Genomic DNA, 12,998 nt, shown 5'->3' on the forward strand with positions numbered 1-12,998 from the left:
CCAATATGGCAGCTTGAATCCGCGCACCCACCGAGATAGGTATACGATGGGTGCGCGACTCTACTTTTTTCTCTAAACAATAATGTATTTTAGTATTTAATAAAAAAGAAGACATTATATACTTTTAATAACAAACACAAAAAATAACAAAAACATTTTTTAGGATATTAAAGTTACAAAATATGACAAAATTTTTTTCAAAATGACTGAAGAAACCATAGGTTTAATGAACATTATAATTAGAAATTAGCACTTACAAAACCTTAGAAATTCACTGAAAGAACCATAGGTTTCAGGGAAGTTATAGTTAGAAATTTGCATTTAAAAAACCTTAGAAAATCACTGAAAAAACCATAGGTTTCAGGGACGCTATAGTTAGTTGGACATTTCACTCGTACAAAACCAGAGAAATTCTGCCATTATAGTTAGTAGAGCTAACTATATCTCACACCCCCACATTGCACTGCTGATGATGTGACATATTACATCACTCATGACATGGTCAGTGACATCACTCATGACATCTCAATGACAAAACTGATGAGATCATCAATGTGTTAATCTGATGCACTTCCTCACACCTTAATATAACCTTTGATACACCCACTCTAAAATACAGACTACCATTTTCGAAACCATAGACACACCAATACCAGTTACTACATACGCACTCACTGATTCTTAGGTTTACACACACATTCACTCATTCACCCTTACAGTAACTCATACATGCAGTCACTCATCAATACAGCACTATCATACGCACTCATACACCTATACATAGACTCACACACCTCCTCAGTCATGCAAAGAATCAATCACACCCATTTACTCACCTATACAGTTATACACAGACCCCCTCACTTAAATATAGAAATAATAACACATACTTACTATCTTATACAATCACTCATACAAGTAGACACTCATCCATACAGCCACTCTCACAATCACTCACTCTCACATATAGTCATTTATATACCCCAAAATTCACATATACTGCCTTTCACATATGTAGTTACTCACACACATACCACCGGGACTTCCATTCTCTCACCAAGACACCCACACACACACTCACCCACCCATAGAGCCTTTCACAGATGCACTCTTGAACCCATACAGCCAGTGAATCACTCACTCACACATCTATGCACAGTCACCTACCCCCACCCACTCACAAAGATACTCAGACACCCATACAGATACTCAGACAACCAATCAGTAACCTATATACATAGTCATGTAACTACTCACCAACCCATGTAGCCGCTTATACACCAACAGACAGACTGATACAGACATTTACACAGTTTACACACTAACCCATGTATTCAATATGGTACGCTTGATCAGTCACTTTACAACCAGTCACCCGCCTACTAAATCATCCATTCAGACACTTATAAACCCACTCATTCTTCAATACACCTTGGCATATATATGAAACTTATTTAAACTTTAAAGAAACACATTCACTGGTTGATGTCATCAGTGATGTCATTTGAGATGTCATCAGTGATGTCACTGACCATGTCATGAGTGATGTAATATGTGACATCATCAGCAGTGCATTGCGAAGTCACGAGTTATAGTTAGCTCTACTAACAATAACGGCTGAATTTCTCTGGTTTTGTATGAGTGAAGTGTCCAACTAAGTATAACGTCCCTGAAACATATGTTTTTTTCCGTGAATATATATATATATATTCATAGCACAGAGACACAGGCCAGCACACTTACGGTGTTTTAAGTGATGATGAAATCTATTCAGGCAGCAAGCATGGCACACCTGAGTGTTTTGGCAGACAAAAAGCCTTTATTACAGGTGTGGAATGTATGTCAAAGTGCAAAAAGGGTAATACTAAACACAAAAGCAGGGAAAAAAGCAGTGGATCCTGTCAAAATAAACATGAGAGCCATCTTATAAAGGTCTAACATGAAAGCACAGACTGTGAAAGATACAACAACAAAGAAAAGTCTCATTGCAATATCAATGTACTAAGTGATATTTACATAGGTAATTGAAGAAGAACAAATAGATGAAAAATATATCAAACCTGTCCCCATATAAATCAAATCGCATTGACATAGGCAAAAATGGAGGTACACATATAATCAACTGTAGCTTATTCAATGTAATTAATCATTCTCAATAGATTATATTGCCAGAGCCCAAGAAAATACCCATCAATCTCTGCCCCAGTGAATATTTATTTTGTGGCAGACAGTACAAATATATGTAGCCTCTATTTCAACTCAAAAGACACGCAGACATCAATGAGTATATAATGTAAATATCCCACCCAAGTTAACCAACAGTAAGAGAAACAATGATAAATTCACAATATGTTGCAACTGTTCATATAAAGAGATTCATACCGAACAAGGACCATCACATTTTAGAATAAAAACATGAAATAAAACTCAATCAGATGTTACTACAACAACAAGCAAAAAGAAACAATGTGTGGCAATATGTGGAAACAATCATACCATGAGGATGCTAATTTATTCTTCAGAAATATGACATGTGGCAATTATAGTCTCAAGTTTTGGAATTTGTTTAGGTTCCATACCTCTCAAGGTTAGCTCTCTATTCCAACCCCTAGCTCTGGCTCCCACTCTGCCAATTATAAAATATCTAACTAACCTGGCATCACTGTCATGTTTTTATTTGTAAATGACGAGCTACTGGGTAAGATTGGTTGTCTTGTGTAATAGCCTGCATATGTTCCAATACCCTCTTTTTTGCTGAATGGACGGTAGTCCCCACATTATATAATTCACATGGACACACTGATATAAAAATAGCATAATCTGTTTTACTTGTGAGAAATTGATCAAATAGCAAAATATGTGAATGTCTTTACAGAAGTATTTAGACTTCCATAGACTGAAGAGTGTAAGTGGTAAAAAAAATATAACAAAGGCATCAGGTACTTTCTTGGTCTATTAAGGATGTATTAGGTCCATACAACTTTTGGACCTAGCTTTTCTTTTGGTTAGTTCAAGGAGACAGTTAGGGTAGCCCCTTTCACTAAACCTTAGCAACATGGTTACCGCTCTGCCTCAAACTTCACTGTTGTGATTCAGTTTTATACGTAAGTGTTCCCGCTACCCTAGGGGATACTACAGTTTAGTTTTTATGGATGACTGCTTACTATGTGGAAAACAATATTGCAAGCTGTAGTATTTCTGAATAGAGACATGGGTATCTCATTATCTACAAAACATATTCTTAAATCTCTAAAGTCAATTGTTTAGGGGAGAGAGCAAATCAGTGCTCACCTTGTAACGCTGCAACCTTAACCCACTGCATCGGGGCCACGCCGCCACCGCCAGGAGTCACGGGGGTGTTGAAGCAGCACCGCCACCCCAGGACTACGATTCCCGGCTGCCTCAGCAGCGGAGCGCTCGTTTGACACCGCAACTGCGCCAGGAGGCACTTAAAACCACACCAGAGACCGGCCGAGCGGGACGAGCCGGGCGAAGCCCGGGCCAAGGGCGGGCCCGTTTAAGCCCGTTCAAGACCGGTTGAGGACGGGACGGGCAACCCCCCTAACACCCTTATAGTTAGGGTTCTATCCGTAAGTACTGCAATTGCACTTGCATTTTTACTTCTAATAAAATGGCAGCCAAGGAGATCAGGAGTAAGGCGACCAATTCACATCTAACTGGAACGATGGACAATTTCATTACCAGGGTCAACTCAGTCATTGATCAGGGGATCACGATAATGGAGAGGCGGGTCTCTCAGGACTAAGCACTTGCTAGGAGGTCATCAATGGGGAATATTGCCAATGCCCGGACACCAGAACATCATGGTTCTATGATTAGTATTGGTATACCCGTGATACCCGAATCACCAAACTTTCAGTTGGCAGTTTGTGACATGGACCACCTTTCCACAGGGGACCTATCTACGGTCTCTGAATCGCTATTAATGACACCCCTCAAGTTACCGATTGTGGCTAGTCCTGTTAAGGAGCCCAACACTAGGCAATTATGAGAGAGACGCCAAGGAGCAATCCCAAAGTGTAAGCAAGGGAAGGCTAACAAAACTGGTGGTAGGAAAGTGAAGGTGCCCAAAAATATCCAAGTAACTATTCCCAAGGGGACCAAGCAATTGCGACTACTTCTGTAATTGTAGACTCCTCTAATGGAGGTATAACACCCGTGGCACCCCGGACAGAGGCTGGGGGCAAGAGCTTAGGGAGCCCAGGGTGAAGGGTATGGAGGGAGGACCCCCTATGGCTAAAATGGGTGATCTTTTGAAACACTTTCTCCGCCCAGTTGAGGATAGGCGGACCAAGCAATTGCGACTACTTCTGTAATTGTAGACTCCTCCAATGGAGGTATAACACCTGTGGCACCCCGGACAGAGGCTGGGGGCAAGAGCTTTGGGAGCCCAGGGTGAAGGGTATGGAGGGAGGACCCCCTATGGCTAAAATGGGGGATCTTTTGAAACACTTTCTCCGCCCAGTTGAGGATAGGCTGACCAAGATTGAACATCAATTAAGCAAGATAGAACTTGCATCTCTGGGAATTGCTGATTCCTTAAAGATGGTAACTACATCAAGTGTCAATGTTCCTTCAAATGACTCCCTGGGAGGGAGGTTGCTATTGATCGGGTATTCCCGTTAGCTCCGGCTACTGCCTTAGAGGCCTTACCTGTTCCCTCACCTAAGGCACCAGTAGTTTCAGTAACAAACAAACCAACCCAGTGTAAATCAGCTCAGTTGAAGGAGGGAGTTGGGGACCCCGTAGCTCAGGCTCCCGGGGGGGTAGTTAACATTGACTTGCCTCCAGAAGTAAGTCCCTACCTGGTGGTTTTAGCAGGGGTCCCGGCCCTGAGTAAACCAGGCCAAGAGTCATTTATGGCTCTAAGAAATAAAGTTGCTGATTGGCTAAACAAGTATAGACCATTGCCAACGCATATCTCGAGCAAAATACTTATGGTACGTAGGGTGTCCTGGGTGGGCAATATGGTTAAGGACATTAGGGGGGACTGCGTCCTTGTTAATTTTAAAGATCCCAGGACAGTGGAGCACATTTTTAATTGGAAATACTACAGTCCAAAGGCCTCCATCCTATCCCTTCCATTGTCCTACTTTTATCCCCCCAATTAATTTTTCCACTGCAGATGAAGGGTGGACATTAGTAAAGTAGAATGGGAGGGGTTTGATTAACAGGGACAGGTTAGAGCCCTCATCAATACCAAGTCAAATCTCTACTCAAAACCAGTTTAGTAGCTTGGAGGCCGTTGACTGACTTCAGGTTCATGAAGGGGTTTGTTCAAGTACTCTTGCCCTGTTTAGCAATAGTGCTGCCAGTCCACCTCATCCAACCTTATGCCCAGGTCCCGAACCGTTAGTTATAGTTCCAGTACCCCTAGAGGATAATCTAGAGAATGTTTGGGCTTCTGATTCAACCCAAGGCGGTGGCTCTATTGTGAATCTTAAAGTTGTTTCATGGAACATATCAGGACTACGAAACAAGCTATCCCTCCCGGACTGGAACACTTTTATTGAGGACTATGATTTGTGTGTGTTCCAGGAAACATGGAGTCTTGAGCCACTGTTCAAGCCTGGATACTCTTGTTTTCATATACCTGGCATTTCCTCTGGACGCGGGCGCCCATCAGGTGGTCTCATGGTCTGGGTTAAGGCCGCGCTTAACTATAAAGTTACCCATCACCTATGTCTATCACCAGACCTGATGAGACTAACGATTAAGGGCATAAATGGCAATATAACCTTAGAACTTTTTAACATCTATGCAAGGGGCACTCAAGGAGGGGCAAAATCTGCAACTATTTCCATCTTGTCTGAAGTGCTGCTTTCCTGCCCCTCTTATTCTCTCACTCTGATTGCCGGCGACGTAAACTGTACGTTTGAACCTTTGGCAATTGATGATATTCTGGGAACCCATGTTGAAGACGCTAGATGGGGTATACCTTTACTGTCGATCTCGCCAGTTAAGAAGTGTTCACCGGTGGTCATTCAACTGAATGCTTTAATGTTGGAATTTGGTTTAAGAGCTGCTAATGGGCGTACGCCCTCTGATGTCTTGGGGTCAAACACTTATAACAGGGTGTCATGCCCGAGCAGAATTGACTACATACTGGTTGATAAGAGGTTATGGAAATATGTATGTGACATGATTATTATATCGTCTATTGATAGCGACCATAACCCTCTTTCCCTTTCTATGCTGGACTTGTGGCAAAACACAGTGCATCGCCCTATCATTAGTTCTGAGATGTTATCAAATGCAATTATACTATCCAATTGCAGAAGGTTTCTCAAATGGCCAAAATTCATTCTGAATGAACCAAAAAAAACATCTTCGGTGGAAATCTTAAGAGATCAGACCGCCAAGCTCTCGGTTACTTGCATGAATGAGATTGGGCCCTTAGTGGTAGAGACAATTTATGTTGAAACAATTGACCTGTTGGGTTCGCTCTTTTTAGAGGCTCCGTCTCATAAAAAGCACTCCTTGAGTAGTAAGCCAATGGAGAAATGGTTCAACAAGGATTGTAGGATGAAAAAATGAGCATTGTTATTTGCCGTTAAAACCCTCAATACTGCTGAGGTACGCATGGCGAGGCAACAGTATAGACGAGCCATCATAGAGGCGAAAAAGGCATGGGAAGAATCGCATTGGAAGGACTTGAAGATAGCAAGCCAGTCTAAGAATGGCAAGCTTTTCTGGGCCCTAGTAAGAAGATCTAATGGTTGTGATCCCGACCAAATCCCTAACCATATCACTGATGGGGAGTGGTTTGATCACTTTAGGAGACTCTACGCAGGAGATGAGATTTTGGAGAGATGTGGGTCATTAAGTCGCCCCTTGGCATCCATCCCTATTCCCTCGGGCTCTTTTGACCACATAGGGAAAGCAGAGGTGTTGGCAGCCATAAATAAAATTGTCACAGCCAAAGCCCCGGGACAAGATGGTATACCGGGTGACCTATTTAGAGCCAACGCTGAGCACTGGGCCACCTACTTTGTTCTCTTGATTAATGCTTTGCTGGAAGGGTCTCCATTCCCTGATTCCTGGAAGGGAGCAGTAGTGGTTCCCATTTATAAGAAGGGGTCCAGGGGGGACCCAGCCAATTACCGCCCTTTAAGTCTTATTGATGCCGGACAGAAGGTGGTTGGCAGGGTCTTCCTGGAGAGGATCCTTTTATGGGCCGAAGAAAACAATATCATCTCGCAATTCCAGGCAGGGTTTAGGGCATGCACAAGCACAATCGACCAGGCCTTTAGGCTGGTAATTCTATATTGGAAGGTGGTAACCATTGGCAAAGGCGGTCTTTACCTTGCATTCATTGATCTGAAGACCGCCTTTGACCTGGTTCCTAGAGAACGCCTATGGTCGGTTTTGCAACATGGGGGTTCCCCTGCCCATTCTGAACCTTCTGGCGCGCACGCATGATGGGAACTATGCCCGTATTCGATGGGGCACTCAGGAACAAATAACAGACAAAATCCCCGTCTATCGAGGCGTCCGCCAGGGATGCGTTTTGGCGCCAACCCTGTTCACTTTGTTTGTGAATGGGGCTGTTTCCTTTTTATCAGAAATTAATGCCGACGCTCCTGTTCTGGCAGGTGTTAAAGTCCCAGCATTACTTTTGGCGGACAATACTCTGTTGGTATCGAAAACACCAGTGGGCTTACAGAAGTTGTTGGATCGGTTCTGCCCTTTTTGCAAGGACAGGGGCCTAATTATCAATACTTCGAAAACAAAGCTCCTCTACTTTAATCCTAGCAGATCATCCAAATCCACCCTCCTCCTCGATGGTGTGCCTCTAGAGCGTGTGAAAATTTTTGATTACTTGGGGATCAGAGTCTCAGATAATCTGAAATGGCAGCCACACATTGAAAAAATGGCCCTAAACCATAAGCGGGTTGTGGGTGTGATAGGGAGGGAACAAGGTGCATCAATCTCTAGGCGCATCACCCCAGCACTTGAGATTTATGCCGCAAAGGCTGTGGGCTGTGCATTATATGGAGCTGAACTCTGGGGCTTTGGCAGCGTAGATAGCCTTGTTATGGCAGAAAACAAGTTCTTTAGAGAGCTTGTCTCGGTCCCCAGGGGGACCCCGACTAAGCCTCTTCTGAGCGACTTGGGTCGTCGCTCAATTAAGGATTTAATCACTTTGCGTCCTCTCCTTTATTGGGCCCGATTATGGTGCACAACTGAGTTATCTGGTTATGCTGATGGCTTTAGAGAAGTAATGAGTCTCCAGGGTTCACACAAGATTGATTGGCTAGCTAATGTAAAAAGGCTCCTTTTGGCCACTGGTCTCAAAACTGCTTGGGAGGCAGGTATTCCGCTGTCCAAAAGTGAAAATAAGAGAGCATTTTGGGCATGGATTGATAAGCAGGAGCTTAGAGGCCCTAATATAGGTAGATTGACTGATGAGTTTCGCCAACATAAGCTTGTGCCTCGCCTGGAGCCCTACTTAGATTTTATTCAGAAACCGAGAGACAGGGCTCTTTTTATACAGTTCAGATTGGGTACTCTCCCTGTTCGCGAACGCACGAGCAAATGGAGTCCTCCTTATCAAACCCCCGTTGCCTGTCCATACTGTGCAGGTGTAGCTGAAAATATCCCACACCTTTTTTTTGTATGTCCGGCTTACATTAAACCCAGAATGAAATGGTTAAAACCTGTATGCCAACAGCTTGAGACTAGGAATTATTCCACTGCCCTCAGAATCCTCCAAGCAGACTCAAATACAACCCTAGCCTGCGGGGTGGCCACATTTTTAAGCTGGGCCTGGCTCATAAGATTGAAAGTTTTATGATGAATACATTTAACTATTAATTGTATATCTCTTCAGCAAAGCTGTTTGGTTTAATACATTTTTATCTTTTTATTGTAATAATGATATCAATGTGATTCTCTTTTTACCTATATTTATTATGTACTGTGTTTTTAAATGTAATGCATTTAAGATATTTTATATCGAATAAAGCTTTTTTGAAACTGAAACAACCGTTTTATTACTGATAGTAATATTTTGATATCACACTTCCTGATATGAAAAAGCTAATCAATATATCTGATCCAAGTGACTATATGGGAGTTGTAGCTAGACACATTGGGTGCCCAAACCACCTACTCCTCCCACCAGTCCTGCACTAAATTGGTGTAGTTGGGGTCGAAGCAGTCACCCATTTTGCAGTTCCATGTATTTGTATGTCAATGTTTTTGTCAAACAGGAAGAAAACTTTATATAGGCAAAAGCAAATCATCTTGATCAATATTTACGTATGTTCTTAAAAACTGTATACTTGTGTTTATGTCGATGTCATGCTAAGTGTTGGTATACAGAGATGATACATCTAGAGTGATCAAAAGATACTTATGCTTTCATGAGGTACCATTAATATGAGCCAGGAAGTCTTGGCTATCTTTGATGAAAGAAGGTAAACTCCCCACAAAAGGGAAAAGGAAAAAATCTACATACTTTGAAAGGTTTGCTAAAAGGCTATCCCTCAAAGAAATAATAGGTCTATCCTGGGGTGTTGCTTCAATTTGTATGGACTTTATGTGATAGACTTAGTAGGAGTAGTATTGGGGTGATCACACTAAAAATACAATATTCTTCCACCTCAATTAATTCACAGTCTTTCAATTCAGATAACAATTTTGAAAATGTTATGCATGCTTCTGTGTAATGTGAGTTGGTAGTCAAGGAGTAGAAGTTAGTATCATACAGTTGTCGGTATAATTTAGTCACATGCATATCTTTGGGCCTCACAACAACGCTCCCCCTTTATCTACGGGACATATGATGACATCCCGGTCATTATCTGGTGATCGTAATGTCTGCCATTGACTCCAACTACAATTCCCTTTAGGTGTGGGGCTTTTCCTGCACAATTTTTTTCAATTTGAAATCACCAAATTCTGAAAAGTATCAATTGCATTATGTGGTGAAGAGGGTAGAAATGTGGATTTTTATTTAAAGCCACAGGACAGAATCTGTTCAGTTCAATATTTTGATCCAATAACGTCAGTCTTTCCTCGGTTCTGGAGGTAGGATTATCATGGGATTTCATGCATGATTTTCTCTTAGTCTTTCCATGCATACTTAATAAGAAAATCAAGCATCCTTTTTGAACACTGAGCACTATTAGAATACCATTCCTCCAGCATCTACAGGAGTGGAAGGGCATGGTAAAAGTTCTTAACCACCTTTAGCCCCTTTCAGAACCCACATAATTCTGTAAAGATGTGGTTTCCCATCACTTATTCAACTCTTTCTTGGATAATTTCTCCAGTTTTTTAATTAATCCTTTCATATCTTTGTTTTTTTGCAGTGTTATATAGCGTGAACTCGACCCGGAAGTATTAGAGTACTTTACACGAGCACCGGTTGCATTACAGACTAATAAATCAATTTTTTGGCGTGATTTGCCCAGAATTACCAGATGCTTGAGCCTCCCGACAGAATCAAACCTGGTCCAGCCCATAAACAAAGATAGTGCTACCAATTGTCATTTTGCTACACATTATTACGCCATCCTACAATTTGACAAAGCAACACCATAACTTTAACTATCTTACAACCCTCCGCCTGTTCCCCAAATAGTACGCAATATACAGGAGTCCGTAATCATTCTCAACCCTGAGTCCTCCTCTGACACTCAGGGAGAAGCATCCCAGTCGCATTGGTACTCATTACAGTCTAATTCATGCTATCACGTAGATTGGGGAAACAGATCCTGATGGCTAAACTTCAATCGAGATCCAGTCAGAGGGCCTCTCAAAAACAAATGCCAAATGGACCCTTATGGTGTTATGTGACTGTTGTGGGAGAGGACAGACTGTAAATCAAATCCTGCTTTAAGTTTAGCACAATACTATTTGCACTTTAAATGGCTGTATTTCAAACATTTCCTGTGATAAAGGCGGTCTGCCGAAATGCTTTACTGCTCGAATAACTGTCCTCATCACCTGCAATGCAGTGAGTGCACTTCTATGAGACTGTGTTTCTGTCTTGTAGATTTGATTTGTGGGCTACTCTTACCCTCAACACTTACAACACCGTTGTTAGAGTATTGATTAAGATTACTTTTTAGGTTTTGCCTGCAAGTGCGCACGTAGTGCGCATGCGCTAAAAAACCTTTTGAGTTGTATGTGGGATCGATGACCCGCCTCTGTCTCTCATTGGCTAGCTCCATAAATGGAGGCTAGCCATTGGGAGACAGAGGCTGTCCATCACGCTGTCTCGGGGAAAACGCGATTCGGGGGTGTTTCTCGGGCTTTTTTTAAGCCCCGCCCCTTGTTGCCGTGTGTCCCGGGCCACGCTGTGATTGGCTGCAGGCCCGGGACACCCCAGTGACGTCATTTCCCGGGCCGCGCTGTGATTGGCTGCCGGCCCGGGACACCCCCGTGACGTCAGCCAATCACAGCACGGCCCGGGACCTGACTTGTTTTTTTTGGTTACTGTTTTTATAGCGCGAAATCGACCAGGAGGTATGGGAGCGCTTTACACGGAGCACCACTTACATTACATAATGACACTTTTATCATTGCAGCAACCGGGAGATTAAGTGATTTATCAGGATCACTGTCACAGGATGCTGAGCGTCCCTGCCGAGACTGGAGCCTCCTTCCTCGGTTCCAAAGCGAGCAGCTCTGGCCCTTCCGCCACATGCCCATAAAGGCTCGACTCCTTATGGACTTGAGGTTCGAACGAGACCTGAAGCGGAGCCTGAGTCCGCCTCCAAACTCGAGCCTGGCTCTTGCTTTCAGTGTCTCGCCCTTTTGTAGTGCCTCCTCACCCCTCCAGCGCACAGGACTCTGGGAGCAGCATCCGTGATAGATTTCATATTTCTGACAGGTGCCACTTGTAGCCACACGCCTGCTTCTAATGGGAGGGTCAGGCCCCCATTTGCGGAGAGCAGGCGGCGAGGCGGGAGGAGGTCTGACCTTTCCCTCCCACGCCTCCCGCATCCTCGGGTCTAACGGGATGACGGCGACCTCAATAACCGTGTATAATGCGATTATAAAAGGCCAAGATGCGCCGCGGAGTGCGCGTTGAGCGCAGCCCAAGGCCCAGACGCTGGCTGCTCGCCCCTTCCAAGAACCGCGCCGAGGCCGCAGACCTGCGCCGCGACCCCATCACTTGTTTCCCACTCGCGGGGGCACACCACCGTGGTGAAATCGGAGCGCGACGACCCTTCCGTCTTCTAAATAGCTCCCATTTAGGGTCGATATCTTTTCATTTAACGGAGCCGGGTGACTGGTGGAAGGTGCTGCCGCAGCAGTGCCTCATACATACTTTTATTATGAATAATTCTCAGCAGGTTGGGAGAGGCTTATTAAACCTACCCTCATGCGCAGCTGGGCGTCTGTGCCCCTCACTCCTGCGTAAAAGGTCAATTGAGAGACATCTCCGCACTCATCTCCCAACATCGAGGTTCCTTCCACTCCTGCTTCCGGGGGCTGACATTAACCCCCACCATTTTGCCGATAATCACCAACCACCCAGTCTCTAATAGCAGCACTGTGCGCCATCAGACTTTACCCAGAGGGAAGACCGCGTAGAACAGTTCGAGGAGCTGTGATCTAAAGTCAGCTGTTTCCACCCGCGCCTCAGATTCGGAAGTCTCCTGTTTCACGATGTTTGGTGGCCAATACGGGCCATTTAGTGCTCCAGGTAAAACTCGATCTCGCCTCTGGAGCGCTCCACACGTGCTAATGGGTGGAAAAGGGCAATTTCTGGCCTTTTGTTTTAATTTGGGGTCCCCTAGAGGAGACGCCCTGAAGGTACTGCCTTAATTCCCTTTATGGTGGTAGCACCACTCTGATCTGCTTCCTTAATCAAAGCTCCCCATTGGTGTCTCAATCAGAAGGTGCTGCCTCTCAGAGTTAGAACGTTCTGATGTTTAGAAATCACCCACAGGACATTGAAAGTGATGGCCAACTGGTGTATCCTCTTATTTTTTTGTTTATGATAGAGGAGCATTACT

Source organism: Lissotriton helveticus, chromosome 6 (genome assembly GCF_964261635.1).
Source record: "Lissotriton helveticus chromosome 6, aLisHel1.1, whole genome shotgun sequence".
Lineage (NCBI taxonomy): Eukaryota > Metazoa > Chordata > Amphibia > Caudata > Salamandridae > Lissotriton > Lissotriton helveticus.